The 15,792-nt window shown below is 37.0% G+C and overlaps 1 pseudogene; it reads right to left on the reverse strand.

Annotated features, from left to right (window-relative positions):
• Positions 1-1,341: 1,341 nt before the first annotated feature.
• LOC107855635 lies at positions 1,342-13,591 on the reverse strand (annotated as a pseudogene).
• Positions 13,592-15,792: the final 2,201 nt, after the last annotated feature.

Raw genomic sequence — 15,792 nt, forward strand, 5'->3', positions numbered from 1 at the left:
AGAGAAGGCATCTTTCAATCCTGTTTTAGATTTCCCAAAGCCAAGATGGAATTACTAAAGACCAACTGAATGGTCAAAATACTTGCTGGAAGATGGACTGGTTAATTATTATATAGTTTGAATATAAGTCTTTTTTCTTAACGATGTAAAGATTATTTATGTTGCCGTCTCTTCGCAGGGGCTAGGGGATGCAAGGGGTTCATCCGAACCCTCTTCTTCAAGATTAAAATTATTTATCCCTTTAGCTTCTTCTATTATGTTTACTTCTTTGTATTTTGAATGCCTTTGGAAGATCCTAATTCAATTGTCGTTAGTATGGCAGGTTAATATGGAAGATCCTAATGCATGAAGTCTCTGCATAACATGCTCTATAGAATTGTCTTGTGACATATAATCATCAAACGCCAACTTTATGAACATTACAACCGATCAATGAATCCTATCTTTTGATGACTAGTGAGGCTTTATCTATCGTAAACGTGGAAGAGAAAATTCTGCTCTATGATCATACTTATCAACTCATGCAATATACTCAAAGACTTGCTGATCAAGTTGACAAACTTACAGGTGCCTAATTTCCTTAATGTGTTTACTGTGATCCTTAGTTTTAGTATAGAAATTATACAACTGTTCTTCAAATTGAAGACGGGAATATGAAGAGGGATGGTTTAGGAGTTGTAATAGTCGGATGTGCAGTTCAGAGCTTCAATTCAGACGTTAATTTGTCGAGATACTACTAGAGGACACAGTGATGTATGTTTCCCCTCTTCAACCAGTATTATTGAACAGAAGTTAATCGGCTTTCTGTTTTGGTGTAGGTCTGCTTGTAATGATTCTTTCAAAATGTCTGGGAATACACAGAAACTATACTAATAGTTTCATTGCATAGAATGCTACACTCAATTGTCAGCGACTGGGGAGCATCTTAGGTGCTTTAAATTTTCTAGTTTCCTCGTGTAAATTTTTTTTTTTTTAGCGCATTATTTGTTGGCTAATGCAAAAGGTTTAGTCAATGCTCTAGTGCTATAGAGAAAAGGCCCTTTCCTCCTTACTCGTTGGTTAAACACTTCTTTGCACGAACATACTACATTGTAAGCGCGAAATTCACAATTACCATTAATTTCCCAATGTAGGTCCAAAATAATCTTTTCTTTCGTACACTGGAACTCTTTACAACAAGTGGACTAGGATTTTCAGATGTACTAGCAATGCATCTTTTATGCTGCCATAGATTCTGCCGTGAGTTCATTAAGTGGGTATACTACTTTATTCTGTTATTTGCAACAAATACTTAATGAGTTAAAACATCTGATTATTTTAGTTCATGTAGGAAAAAAATGTTAAACGGCAACAAAGTCATACTTTATTGATAAATCAAATACAACAATTTCAACTTTAACCGTACTCTCTTGGAGAGTTACAAACTTACACATGCAACTGCAACAACATGATGTTAAGTGGATATACTACTTTAACAGTACTCTCTTGGAGAGTTACAATCTTACCAATGCAACAGTTTTGTCAACTGCAGCATTTCAGGTCCAGGCATCAATCTCTGGAGCTACAACTATAGGACTTCTTACTGTGTGATGACCATTCTCTTCCACCCAAGTGATTGAACCAGATTGTGCTTGATCATCTGCAATGCCTTTGTAACGTATGGTCAGAGTGTAGTCCTGCTTCTGATTTTTCTTCTCAAACACCAAGGTTTGTGCAGAGATAGAAATTGTCGAGTTTTTTGGCGCTATCACTTTCGCTACATATTTAGCTGCACCTGCTCCAACATTCGTGACTGACCTCCTGAATTTCTGCTCCAACCGTGTGTAGTTCCTATTTGGGCTAAAGAGAGCAATAAATGATGGGTAATTGATATCGTCAGATGGATTTGAACAGTTATGTTTAGCTAATGATCTATCAATTGTTTTGAATTGATCTTGTGTGAAATTCATGGAGCAGAGAAGGTTCACATAGTCTTGTGGAGTTACGTCATATACCAGGCCTGGATCAACTGAACGATTTGGATCAACAAGACCGGCTCCCATAGCTAGTGATGTAGCGTCCTTGGTTTCGAGGTAATCTGTGGTCTTGATAGGTTTTTCAGTATTATCCAAAGGGTTGGCAGTGGTCATCATGGCAGATTGAATAGCTGAAGGTCTCCAATCAGGGTGTGCTCCTTTAAGCATTGCAGCGATTCCAGCAATGTGGGGAGCAGCCATGGAAGTACCTGATTCAAGATGGTAATCACTATCCAAAAATGTATTGACACCAATAACTGCAGCTGAAACATTCGAGGGCCAGGCTGCTAAAATTAGCACTCCAGGTGCCACAATATCTGGCTTTGCAACTCGCAGATAGCTTCGCGAGGGGCCTCTCGAGGAAAATCCAGAAACAACTGGAGCTGGCTTTACATCAATATGTGTTTCCTGGAAACTGATGCTAGCTTTAGGTCTAACACTTTTGGTTGCATAGTCTATCACTTGTTTCCCTTCCTTGGTGCTAATCACAAATCCAGGATTTGGAAAAAAATTGGATGACAATGCATCTGGATCATCAAAAATATAGATGGCTCCCCCAAATTTTGATTCATAGATAGCCGCCATTTGGTCCACTATATCTACTGCATTGCTATAACAAATCATAATGCTACGTCCAGCATTAGGTATTCGGGATAGTGGGTTAGATGAATCACAAGGAGATATACTTTCATTGTAAAGCACCGGCAGATCTTTGATGATGGTTTTCACGGGAAACAAGCTGTTAGGAAAACAAGTTGAAGTTTTGATGATGAACACAGTGAATGAAACAGGTTCCACAACATGTTCCATGCAACATGCTCCACACAAGTGAATCTACTACTATCGACTGATTAGCATGAATATCCTACAAGGCGGACAGGATGTTAGAGCAAAGCTATTTACAAGTCAAGCTGATAAAGAAGAAACAAGTTCAAATCAAAAAGAGTGAAGGCAATCCAAGTCAAGATAGGAAGGACATCAAGGCAGTCCAATTCAAACTAGGAAATAAGGAAAGGCGGTAGAAATTAAAAGACGGAAAAGGCAATCCAATTCAAGTAAGGAAAGGAGATCAACTAAATGTTTCAATCAGGGTTTCTATAAATACAAGGGAAAAGATCAAAGCACGGTGCGGACAAAAGAGACAGTCAACAATCAAGCAATCAAGTTCGTCCAGTTGAAGAAGAACCTAATCTATACTTCTTAAGTCGTAGATCAGTTATAATAGCTAGGTTCTTTTAATTGTAACGAGTCATAGTTCTTGAACTCAGTGATCTATAAACTGAGATAGAAGTATTTGTCTTCAAGTTTGGGAACTCGAAGATTTGGGAACACTTATCTTGGGTGAGATTTGTGTTTTTGTAGTGATAGGAATTAGAAGTTTTAATTCCTAAGTTACAAGAAGCCTTGTAATTGTTTGATTGTTGAGGCTCAAGAGTTTTAGTAAAGTTGGGGTTAAATCCTGTAAAGGTACAAGTCGTGATTTTTTACACCTTTCTTGAGCCGGGTGTTTTCCACGTAAAAACACTGTGTTCATCTTTCTCTTCTGTGAACTGCATTTACTTACCTGTTCCACAGATAGACAAACAGTAGAATCGAGAAATCAGTAGGGCCCACACTCTAACAAGTGGTATCAAAGCTAGGTTCTCTTAAATAAGGCTAACACCTAAGAAAAGATCAACATGATGAATTTCGCACCTCTTACTGGTCACAGTGAAGGACAGTCAACTACTAGACCTTCACTCTTTGATGACACTCCCTTTATCTGGTGGAAAGCAAGGATGGAGATGTTCATTCAAGGAGAAGACTATGAGTTATGGGACAGGATCACTGAAGGTCCTACTATTCCAATGAAGTTAGTTGATGGAGAACAGGTCAAAAAGGTGAGAAGTGAGTTTACCCCTGATGACTTGTTGGCCTTGAAGAAAAATGCAAAGGCAGAAAATATCCTGGTTTGTGGCTTAGAACCAGCTGAATACAATAGGATATCTACCTGCACTACTACTAAACAGATCTGGGATGCACTGGTGAATGCTCATGAAGGCACTTCTCAGGTAAGAAAATTCAGGATTTCTCTTCTTTTTACTGAGTATGAGGCTTTCAAGATGAAAGAGAAGGAATCCCTGCATGAGATGATGATAAGGCTTACCACCTTAATCAATGAACTTACTTTTTTGGGAAAAGTAATTTTTGAGGAAGAACAAGTTGAGAAGGTATTAAGAGCATTACCTAAGTCAAAATGGAATGTTAAGGTAACAACAATCAGGGAAGCAAACAAGGATCTTGTTGGAATGACCTTGGATGAATTAGTTGGAAACCTTAGAACTTATGAGATGGAAGTTGATGGAACCAAAGAACAAGCACCTTCTGAGAAAGTCTTGGCATTAAAGGCTTCTGATAGTGATGAAGAAATTGATCTTGATAAGGAGCAAGTTGCCTTCATAACCAAAAACTTCAGCAAATTCTTCAAGAAGAAGAAAGGAACATGTGTTAAAAGATGATCCAATGACAATCCAAATGGTTTTTACAAGTGTGACAAAACTGATCATCAGATCAGAGACTGTCCAGTCTGGGAAATAGAATGGAAGAAGGAAAGGGCAGAGAAGACATTAAAAGAAAAGGCAAAAAGGAAAGAACAATATGCAATGATAGAAGCTTGGGGATATGATTCAGATGAAGATGAAGTTGATGAAACTGCATTTATGGCTTTTGGAGATTTAGACTTAGATGAAGAATAAAATGATTCTGAGGTAAGTATACTTGATCTTAAAGAAAAACTGCAACTGTTTTCAAAATCAAAACTTGGTTCCCTAATGAGTGCCCTGATTGATGATTTCCAAGAGTTAACTTCTGATAGGGATGAATTGTTCAACAGTTTTGCAAGCCTAAAATTTGATCTCATTGATTTGAAGGCTTACAGCAGAACTGTTGACAAAGAAAATAGCTCACTTAAGAAATAGGTTGCATAACTAGAAACTTCAAACAATGGTTTTAAATCTGAAGTCCTCAAACTAACTTTAACTGATAATGGAAAAAGACCCATGAGTAAAGATCAAGAAAATTCTGAACTTGAGGTAATTAGATACAAACAAGAATGCTATGATTTAACTAAAAAAATGAACAAGCTGAATCAAGAAGTTTCAACACTAAAACTTGATCTTGAAAGGGCAAATAGGTGGACAAATTCCTCAAGAATTGTTCATAAGCTGGGTGAAAGAAAGTACAATGAAACGGCTGGATTGGGATTCCACAAAAAATTTAATGTACCCCAAGATTTGTGCTATATCTGTGGTAACATTGGACATCCCATTATTGAATGCCCAGTAGCTGCAAAAAGTAGATCCAATAGTCAAAACCTGGCATAGAGAGTTTCTCAGACCAAAAGGAACAAATCTAGTTCTGGTCAAAGAAACAGGTTGAGCTGCATGTTGCCCGCATGGACTAAAAGAAATTTGATTCATCCTTTTACTCATAAAATAGGACCCAAGTTAGTCTAGATTCCTAAGTCTAACCATTGATTTCTTTTATAGGAGAAAGTGAAAGGAAGCAAAAAGCACTGGTACTTAGATAGTGCTTGCTCAAGACACATGACTAGTGATAAGAAAAAATTCCTTTCACTCTCTAAAATAGATGAAGGAGGAGTTTTATTTGGTGATGGAAAAAAGGGAATCATTACTGGAGTAGGGAAAATTGGCTCATCTAAATCAAAAGCATTAGAAGATATCTATCTTGTTGAGGAACTAAAGCACAACCTGCTGAGTATTTCACAGTTGTGTAACAAAGGTAATAAAGTTATTTTTACTGTTGCAGGAGTCAAAGTCAAAAGGATGGACACTAAAGAAGTGGTGCTCACTGCAAAGAGATACAAAAATGTATACAAAGCTGATATTATGGCATTACCAGGATCTGAGATGACCTGTCTAAGTGCTATAGAAAATGATCCCCTCCTTTGGCATAGAAGACTTGGTCATGCAAGTCTAAAACAATTAAACATACTTTCTTCCAAAGACATGGTATTGGGATTACCCAAAACCAAGTTTAAAAAGTAAAAGTTATGCAGTGCATGTGTAAAGGGGAAGCAGGTAAGATCTTCGTTTAAGTCAAAGAACCATGTTAGCACTACCAAGTGTCTTGACCTGGTTCATATGAACTTATGTGGACCCATGAGAGTTCAAAGCAAAGGTGGAAAAAGATATGTTTTGGTATTATTGATGATTATTCCATATTCACTTGGACATTGTTTCTAGCCTCTAAGGAAGATGCCTTTGGTGCTTTTGAAATCTTCATTAAGAAAATTAAAAAGAAACTGGGCTCTTCTTTAGTTTCCATAAGGTCTGACCATGGTACATAATTTGAGAATATAAAGTTCTTAAAATTTTGTTCAGCTAATGGTGTAGATCATAACTTCTCAGCTCCCAGAACTCCATAACAAAATAGAGTGGTGGAAAGAAAAAATAGAATCTTGGAAGACATGGCTAGAACAATGATACTTGCAGCTGACATTGCTCAAAACCTTTGGGCTGAGGCAATGAGTACTGCTGCATACATCATAAATAGATGCATGATTAGGACTATGTTAGATAAGACTCCCTATGAATTACTAAGATGAAGAAAGCCAAATATTTCTCACTTTAGAACTTTTGGTTGTAAATGTTTTATTCACAATAATGGAAAGGATAATTTGGGAAAATTTGATGCTAAAAGTGATGAGGTAATCTTTCTAGGATACTCACTTAATAGTAAAGCTTACAGGGTTTTAAACAAACAAACTAACTCTGTTAAAGAAAGCATGCATGTAATCTATGATGATACATGTGTTAAGACAACCTGCAGGAAGGGAGTGACACTGAGGAACATGTAATGTCACCTGGTTCATCCACTAGAGCTATCAAACATGGAGACACCTTGATAGGGGGAACTGAAGATGAATTCACAATGGCAGAGGGAACTGAGCCTCAAAATAGCCACACTCAGAACATCAGCAGTAATCCTGGAAGTTCACTAGGATTGATCCCAAAAGGATACAAGTATCAAGGATCATACCCTATTGAGAATGTACTTACTGATATTATATCTGGGATTACCACAAGGTATGGATTGAGAAATATATGTGTCTTCAAGGCATTTCTATCAGAAATTGAATCAAAGAAGGTAACTGAAGCATTGCTTGATGTTGACTGGATCATAGCCATACAGGAAGAGTTGAATCAGTTTGAAAGAAGCAAAGTATGGCACTTAGTTCCTCTCCCAAAAGATAGATCAGTAATTGGGACTAAGTGGTTCTACAGAAAAAAGTTGATGAGCATGGAACAGTCACAAGAAACAAGGAAAGATTGGTAGTCCAGGATACGATCAGGAAGAAGGAATTGACTTCGATAAGACTTTTGCACCTGTAGCTAGACTTAAAGCCATAGGACTACTTTTTGCTTTTGCTGCCTACATGGAGTTTATACTTTATTAGATGGATGTGAAGAGTTCATTCCTAAATGGCATTCTCAAGGAGGAGGTGTATGTTAAACAACCTCCAGGTTTTGAAAGCAAGGAGTTTCCTGATTATGTATACAGATTGGACAAAGCCTTGTATGGATTGAAACAAGATCCAAGAGCTTGGTATGAAAGACTGTCAAATTTTCAGTTGGAACATGGTCATACCAGAGGTAAAATTGACAACACTCTTTTCTTGAAATCAAATGGGAAGGACTTGTTTATTGTACAGATATATGTGGATGATATTATTTTTGGCTCAACAAATATGAGTGTGACCCATGAATTTTCCAAACTCATGAGTAGTGAATTTGAGATGAGCATGATGGGGGAGCTAAATTACTTCTTGGGCTTGCAAATAAAGCAGTCAGCTTCTGGGACAATGATTTACCAACAGAAGTATTCTAAAGAGCTTCTTAAAAGGTTCTCCATGGAGGAAGCAAAAGATATCAACACTCCTATTGCCACTGCCACAAAATTAGACTTGGATGAAGCAGGATCAGATGTTGAGAAAAAATTGTATAGAGGAATGATTGGTTCATTATTATATCTCATAGCAAGCAGGCCTAATATTGTGTTCAACGTAGGACTGTGTGCTAGATTCCAAGAAAAACCAAAAGAATTTCATTTAAAATCTGTGAAAAGAATTCTCAGATACTTGAAAGGAACCACTGATCTTGGATTATGGTACCCTAAAGGTAGTAACTTTAATTTGGTGGGATACTCAGATGCTAATTATGCAGGTTACTTGGTGAACAGGAAAAGCACTACTGGCATGGCACACTTTCTTGGATCGTGTTTGATTCCATGGTCCACTAAGAAGCAAAATTCAGTAGCCTTGTCAACTGCTGAAGCTGAATAAGTTGCTGCAGGTTCCTGTTGTGCTCAATTACTATGGATTAAGCAAAAAATTAAGGACTTTGGTATTGATGTAGGGTGTGTCCCCATTTTTTGTTATAACACAAGTGCCATAAACATAGCCAAAAATCCTGTTCAACATAAAATAACTAAGCATATTGATATTAGACATCACTTTCTTAAAGACAATGTTGAAAAAGGTCTTATATCAATCATGTTTTGTTCTACTGAGGAACAAATTGCTGACATCTTCACTAAGGCTTTGAGTAGAGAGCATTTTAAAAAAAATATGTTAGCCTTGGGGATGATTAAACTTGCATAAGTCTCCCTCAATGCTTGATTAGAATAGGTTGTTTTATAAGTGCATGTTGATTAATTCAGTCTCACACATTAAAAAGCGTATCTTAAGTCCAAAAATTAGAATATGTTAACTCATGATTATGTTGATTTTGTAGAAAAGCTGGACCACTGAGGCAATTATAACCATTTCTTTCAGGTATGACTAAATTTATCTTATAGTACCTTACTAAGAAACAAGTTGTTTACATGGTCCCTTCAGTTTCATTTAAACCGCCAAAAATCAAGGGATCTGCTCCATTTTAAAAGTTGCTCCTTCCTTTCCCATCAGTTTAGACTTCTCAATCGTTACTCCTCTGCCAAATACAGTTTACCGCCTCTTCAACTTTCTCTAAAGTTTTCCTTTAAATAAGTCTATTGAGTCTATCTTAACTCCATTCTCCAAATCAAGAAAAATATCTTGTTCCATTATGGCCTCTCCTTCATCCTCTTTATCTTCATCATCCATAAACCCTACCAAAACCCTCATAAAATCCATTATCCTTCACCCAAACATCACTTTACGTTCCATCATCCCTTCGCAAATCTCTCACAAAATTGACCAACTTCGCTGCATTTCATTATCTCCAAAATCCCTTCTCCAAAATTCCTTTACCTTCTTCAGCTTTCACGAAACCCCTTCTCCTTTCTCTACCCATCCCACTCAATATTGTTGAAATTGATGAAAACTCTAGTGATAGATACGACCTTCTCATAGCAGACTTGATTCCTAGAAAATCTAGATCTCAACCACAGAGAAAACTCTCGTCTATTTCTGTTGATAACACAGTTCCTTGGAAACCCTCTCCAACTGTCTCTACACTTTGAACTCCTCACACTAGAGGAAATAAGAAGCGTGAAGATGCTTCCTTGACTGAAGCACTTCAAGCAAGCAAAAAGAAACGGGTAGCCATCTCTGATCCCTCACCTCCTCGTGCATCATCCCCTAATATTCTTCTTCGCTCAGTCAAGAAGACTAAGACTATCATGGATAAAACTACCGAAGTCTCTCTATCTCATAAAACCTCTCCAAAATCTGCACCCAAGAAATCTACCTCTAAGTCCACTCTAAAGGTCAAGGATCCCACATCCTCAAAAGCTTCACCTACTAAGGTCACTTCCAGATCAAAGAAACATGTCAGGAAACCTGTTCCCTCTGATTTTTCTGACTCTGAGTACTATCCAGACACCACTGCTGAGTTGAACTTTTACTATGAGGGTCCTATACCATCTTCTAATCAAGATACTCTTGAGGCTCATAATCTTCACTTCCAAAAATGCCAATTAGCTAGAGGGAGAGTTATCAGTGGGTTTGGAGGAGCTGACATACAAACTTTGATGAGAAAACTGGAGTTCCAAGGATGGTCTCTGTTGTTTCTTCAGGGAGATATTCAGAGAAAATTTGGCAAACTTGAAGTCTATGAGTTCTATACAAATGGGATGGGCATAGGTGAATTATTTTCTACTACTGTGAGAAAGGTTATTGTGAACCTTTACATTACTGATATTGCTAGGATTCTACATATTCCTTCTGGGGGTTGGGGTCACAATATCAAGGTAAATTGGCCACCCTTGGACAACCTTACTTCTGCTCTTGAAATTTGTAGAAAGTTCTCTGGGAATCCTCATCTGATTCATCATCAAAGGGTTTTTAAGAGAGAGATGCCCCCCTCATCAGCTCTATTTTGATGTAGTACACTAGATGATCATTCCTAGGAAGGAGAGAAGGAATATGACTAGTTTTTTAGATCTCACTCTTATGGAACTGTTGGATACTGAAGTAAGAATTGATCTACCTAGACTTATTCTGAAGCATATGCAAAGGGTGCTCATCAAGGAGAAAAGTGGGCATGCACTTCCTTATGAATTCTGGTTTACCCCTATCCTTAAGGAGTTTAGGGTACCTGTTCAAGTATGGTCTTCACAGACTGTGAAAGGCATCATAGGAAGTGTGAATCATATGATGCTACCTGGTTCCATAAGGAATGTGGATAATCCTATGCAGAGACTAAGGAAGCACTGGCTAATAAACAGGGTGAGGTTGAAGCTGCACAAGCTGCATTAGAGGCAGCACAAGCTGCTCATGAAGAGGAAAGAGGGATTCTTTAAGCTCAAATTGCTTCCCTAACCTTACTACTGGAAAGAGAAAGAGCTGAAAATGCTAATGTGATTAGGAAACTCACCTCTCTAATTCCTCCCTCTTTATCCCTTTAGCCCTTGGTTTTGATATCCAAAACCAACTTTTTGTTTCTTTCCTTAAATGACTTATTTTTTATTAGGGTGCTGCTGGTTAATATAAGTCACATCATGAATGAAATGGTCTTAGTTGTTTTCATATGTTCTACTCTGCTTTATCTTGCTGTATTCATGTTCTATTATTCTGAATTTTGATTGTCTTAGTGATTGCCTCAATGTCCATGAATTATTAAATGATTTTTCACTTGTTGAATCAGCTTTTCGATGATGTCAAAAAGGGGAAGAATAGAGAATAGACTATGCAACACTTATAACTCAATGACTAACCATGTTTCATTCAGTGATTTTCTAGTCATAGTTCTTTACTGAGTATGTCAGGGTTGAATAAAGGATGCTGAGGTGTTGAATTTGTCATCATTAAAAAGGGGGAATTTGTTAGGAAAACAAGTTGAAGTTTTGATGATGAACACAGTGAATAAAACAGGTTCCACAACATGTTTCATGCAACATGTTCCACATAAGTGAATCTACTACTGTCAACTGATTAGCATGAATATCCTACAAGGCGGACAGGATGTCAGAGCAAAGCTATTTACAAGTTAAGCTGATAAAGAAGAAACAAGTTCAAATCAAAAAGAGTAAAGGCAATCCAAGTCAAGATAGGAAGGAAATCAAGGCAGTCCAATTCGAGCTAGGAAATAAGGAAAGACGGTAGAAATTAAAAGACAGAAAAGGCAATCCAATTCAAGTAAGGAAAGGAGATCAACTAAAGGTTTCAATCAGGGTTGCTATAAATACAAGGGAAAAGATCAAAGCACGGTGCGGACAAAAGAGATAGTCAACAATCAAGCAATCAAGTTCGTCCAGTTGAAGAAGAACCTAATCTATACTTCTTAAGTCGTAGATCAGTTATAATAGGCAGGTTCTTTTAATTTTAACGAGTCATAGTTCTTGTACTCAGTGATCTATAAACTGAGATAGAAGTATTTGTCTTCAAGTTGGGGAGCTCGAAGATTTGGGAACACTTATCTTGGGTGAGATTTGTGTTTTTGTAGTGCTAGGAATTAGAAGTTTTAATTCCTAAGTTACAAGAAGCCTTGTAATTGTTTGATTGTTGAGGGTCAAGAGTTTTAGTGAAGTTGGGGTTAAATCCTGTAGAGGTACAGGTCGTGGTTTTTTACACCTTTCTTGAGCCGAGTGTTTTCCACGTAAAAACACTGTGTTCAGCTTTCTCTTCTGTGAACTGCGTTTACTTACCTGTTCCACAGATAGGCAAACAGTAGAATCGAGAAATCAGTAGGGCTCATACTCTAACACAAGCTAAATCCAGTAATCTTTACGCCATTCCCAAGAGTTAAAGTCCCATAGAATGATCGATCGGTATTGCATGACGCCACAGTAAAGATCCAAGGGGCTCCATTATTTGATGTTCCCATTTCAGGCCACCATTTCCAGCTGAAGCAGAGACCAAGACACCCTTCATCATGGCACCAAAAGAAGCTATCGCAATAGCATCTTGATATAATGAAATTCTTACCCACCCATAAGAAATAGTCAGTATGTCAATACCATCCGCAACAGCTTGATCCATAGCAGCAATTAAATCAGAAAAATTACCAGCAGCAATGGAGGCAACATGTGTTCCATGACCTCTAGTATCCCTGGCAGAATTCATTGAAATATTCACAGAAGGATCGCTAGCCAAAATCCCCTTATTGAAATAATTAGCCCCAATGAGTTTCCTGTTGCATAATGAAGAACTAAAATCTGTTCCTGGCTTGCAAATTCCCTTCCACCTTTTTGGAATTTCAGGCAATCCATCATCACTGAAACTGGCAGATTCTGGCCAGATACCAGAGTCAAGTACACCGATGATTACATCTTGACCAAAACCAGAAACCGGCCATAGCCCGGAAGCAGGATTGAGCTTAAGAAACTCAGAGGTGTGAGTTGTGTGAGCTTCAACAGTCCTATCTTTATAACCCGAAAGGAAACCTGCTGAATTCTCGAGGGATTCAATCTCTTCTTTAGATAAAACAGCACTAAATCCATGAATGACATTGTCATAAGAATATACAAGTTTTGGAGCTGGATGGTGATCATTTTCCGAAGTGGGCGCGTCAACCTTGATGGTATCGATAATGGAGGAATGCCAGTTTTGGTGACTAGCGAAAATCTTAGGCATAAAAGATTTGTCCAAATGGACAATGTAAGTTGACCTCTCTGCTGAGGTTCCTAAAAACAAAGAAAGACACAAAATAAACCATAAAAACATGAGAAAAGGTACTCCTATCATAGTTTTTCTTCTGCACTTTGTGTTTTCCTACTATAGCAGAGCCTCCTTTTAATATTCACCTTTATAAACAAGCCATAGTTGGTTGGTTTTGGGAAGTAGATAATGCAATTGGTTAGCTCTCATTTTCTAAGGCTTGCTGGTTTCTTTGAAAAAGAATAATATGTTTCAGTCAGTGAGCCTGAGGAGACTTTTGCTAGTCTAAATTTGTGTGCTTACTGTGTACCCACTACACAGGAAGATGTTAAACCATATTTTTAAGTGATCAATTGAGGTTGGAATATGTATCAAATAATACTAATGATTAAGTAACAAACAGTATATAAAAGATAATTCTTCTTTCTTTAATGCATGCACCGGATAAATTTTTCGCATAAATGCTTATAAGCTGTTCTATAGTATATCTCCCTTTTTCGGAAAGATTTATGGGTATTATTAAAGATTCATATTTTTCAAGGAAGTTCTTTAAGCCTAGACAAGTATATCTATGGGTTCTCATTGTTTGGAGTCATACACATTTTTTATTTAAAGATAAGAAATAGTACTACTAGATTGAGAATTTGCAGCAAGTTAGTTTTAGTCTCAAGTTACTTTTAAAAAATGACCCTACCATATTGTGATTGTTTGGGTGTGTCCCATAAAATTGACCCTTCCAAATTGTGATTGATTGTTATGCCCCATATTTAGAAAATGGCCCTACCATATTGGGATTTATTGGGATGTTCCCACTTCCCAACTGTATCCATGCCCAACCATTTTTCCCAATTCCCAACTGTCCTCACACAAACTCTCTTTTTCTGTATATCTGTTTATTCAGTTCAATTGGTGTATGTATTATTTTTATACTCTCATTTATATTAATAAATTGCTCATACGTAGTTCAGTTGATCAAATCACTTTTAACTTATTGTCTCATTTGGTATATTTTCTTTGTTATTTCATTTATTGTTATTTAAAATTTTATTGTTAGCTTCCGCATGACATCAGATTATTTTAATCCTAATATATGTAATGATGCATAGTTATTACTATACTATACTTTATTTTGATGATTGACAAACCTGTCAAAAGACCAGATGAGGGACTAGACAGACCAGGCCGATCTCAAGGGACTGGGGAACACAGGAATCAAGATCTCAAGGGAACAAGAAAAAAAGTTGTATGATTGAAATGCTCATTCAAGGAGGAATGCTCATTCAACAGGAAATATCTCTCGAAGGGATCTTTTTTTCATAGAGAGCAGATGAAGGGACTAGGTACGCGCACCAAGTCGATTTGTACAAACAACTCTCACAGCAATCCACAGCTGACCACAGCTGTAAAGTTGCTGCCAACTATGACAGAGCTGCATGGTTTGGATCAGGCCTGGATCAACTGCACGATTTGGATCAACGAAGTTGACTCCCATGGCTAATGATGTAGCATTCCTGGATTCGAGGTAATCCATGGTCTTGATGGGTTTTTCAGTATTATCCAAAGGGTTGACAATGGTCACCATGGAAGAGTGACTAGCTGAAGGACTCCAATTTTGAGTGACGATGCATATCAAAACACACATTGAAGTGACAAAATCCTTCAATTCACTGTTTGAATGACGAAAAGTTGATGTGCGGGCGCTCATGGTTATACGTGGATGCATATGGCTCCGCAGATGCCAACACAAATCAAACGTCAACTTTCTGTTTTGTAGAAAGAATGCCATGCGGCCACATTTGGACATGGACACATATGGCTCCGCAAATAGGTCCAACGTTCTGAACATCTCTTCACGAACCATTATTTTTGTTCTGAAGCAACACCCTTTGGCTATAAATATCTATTTTTTCCTCATATATTAGCACAAAATTTTGAAGTTAAATACTCCTCCTTGCAAAAACTCTAGTATGATTTACTATCGTTGAGTGTGTTCGAAATTCAACAAATTTGAGGTACCACTATTCAGCTGAAGTGAATCATTTTATCCTAGGAAGATATTCCATAGCCTCGAATACTTGAGGGAAATAATTTCCTTAAAGACATACTGTGAATTCAGTGGACTTGATTCTTAATTCTATCTTCATCTGTTTTTTGTTGCTTTTTCTATTTTTTAGAAAATAATTTGAACTGCAATTGTTTGAACTTATTGTTGAAGTTCTGATTCTTGAATACACAATTTATTTAACCCAAAACTAACAATTTTTAATAGCTTTAAATAAGCGTTTAACAACTTTCAATATTTTTTTTAAGCATAGGAGGGCTTTAAATAGCTAACTTACAAAGAAAATCAACATAAATTCAAAATTCAAAATAACCTAAAATATTTCAACTAACCAAACAAACTAAAAACCTAGTTAAAATTCAAAATTCAAATTTATCCTAATCTGAATAAATTATTTACTAAAAAAATAGTGCAGTAACTTAAAGCAATTTCCAACACTCCTTCTTTGCTTTAGTTACTGCGATTTAAAAAAGTTGCTCCTCCTCAATTTTTGATCTGGCAGTGCATGCTGAATTTTTCAATTTTTTTTTGAAGTTGCACTTTTTCTTTATTTAGTATTGATCTTTCTGTTATTTCTTTTGATTCTTTGCTAAAAAACAGCATCAACAATCTTGTCTTGTTTGATAGTACTTTCA

Source organism: Capsicum annuum, chromosome 10 (genome assembly GCF_002878395.1).
Source record: "Capsicum annuum cultivar UCD-10X-F1 chromosome 10, UCD10Xv1.1, whole genome shotgun sequence".
Taxonomy (NCBI): Eukaryota; Viridiplantae; Streptophyta; class Magnoliopsida; order Solanales; family Solanaceae; genus Capsicum; species Capsicum annuum.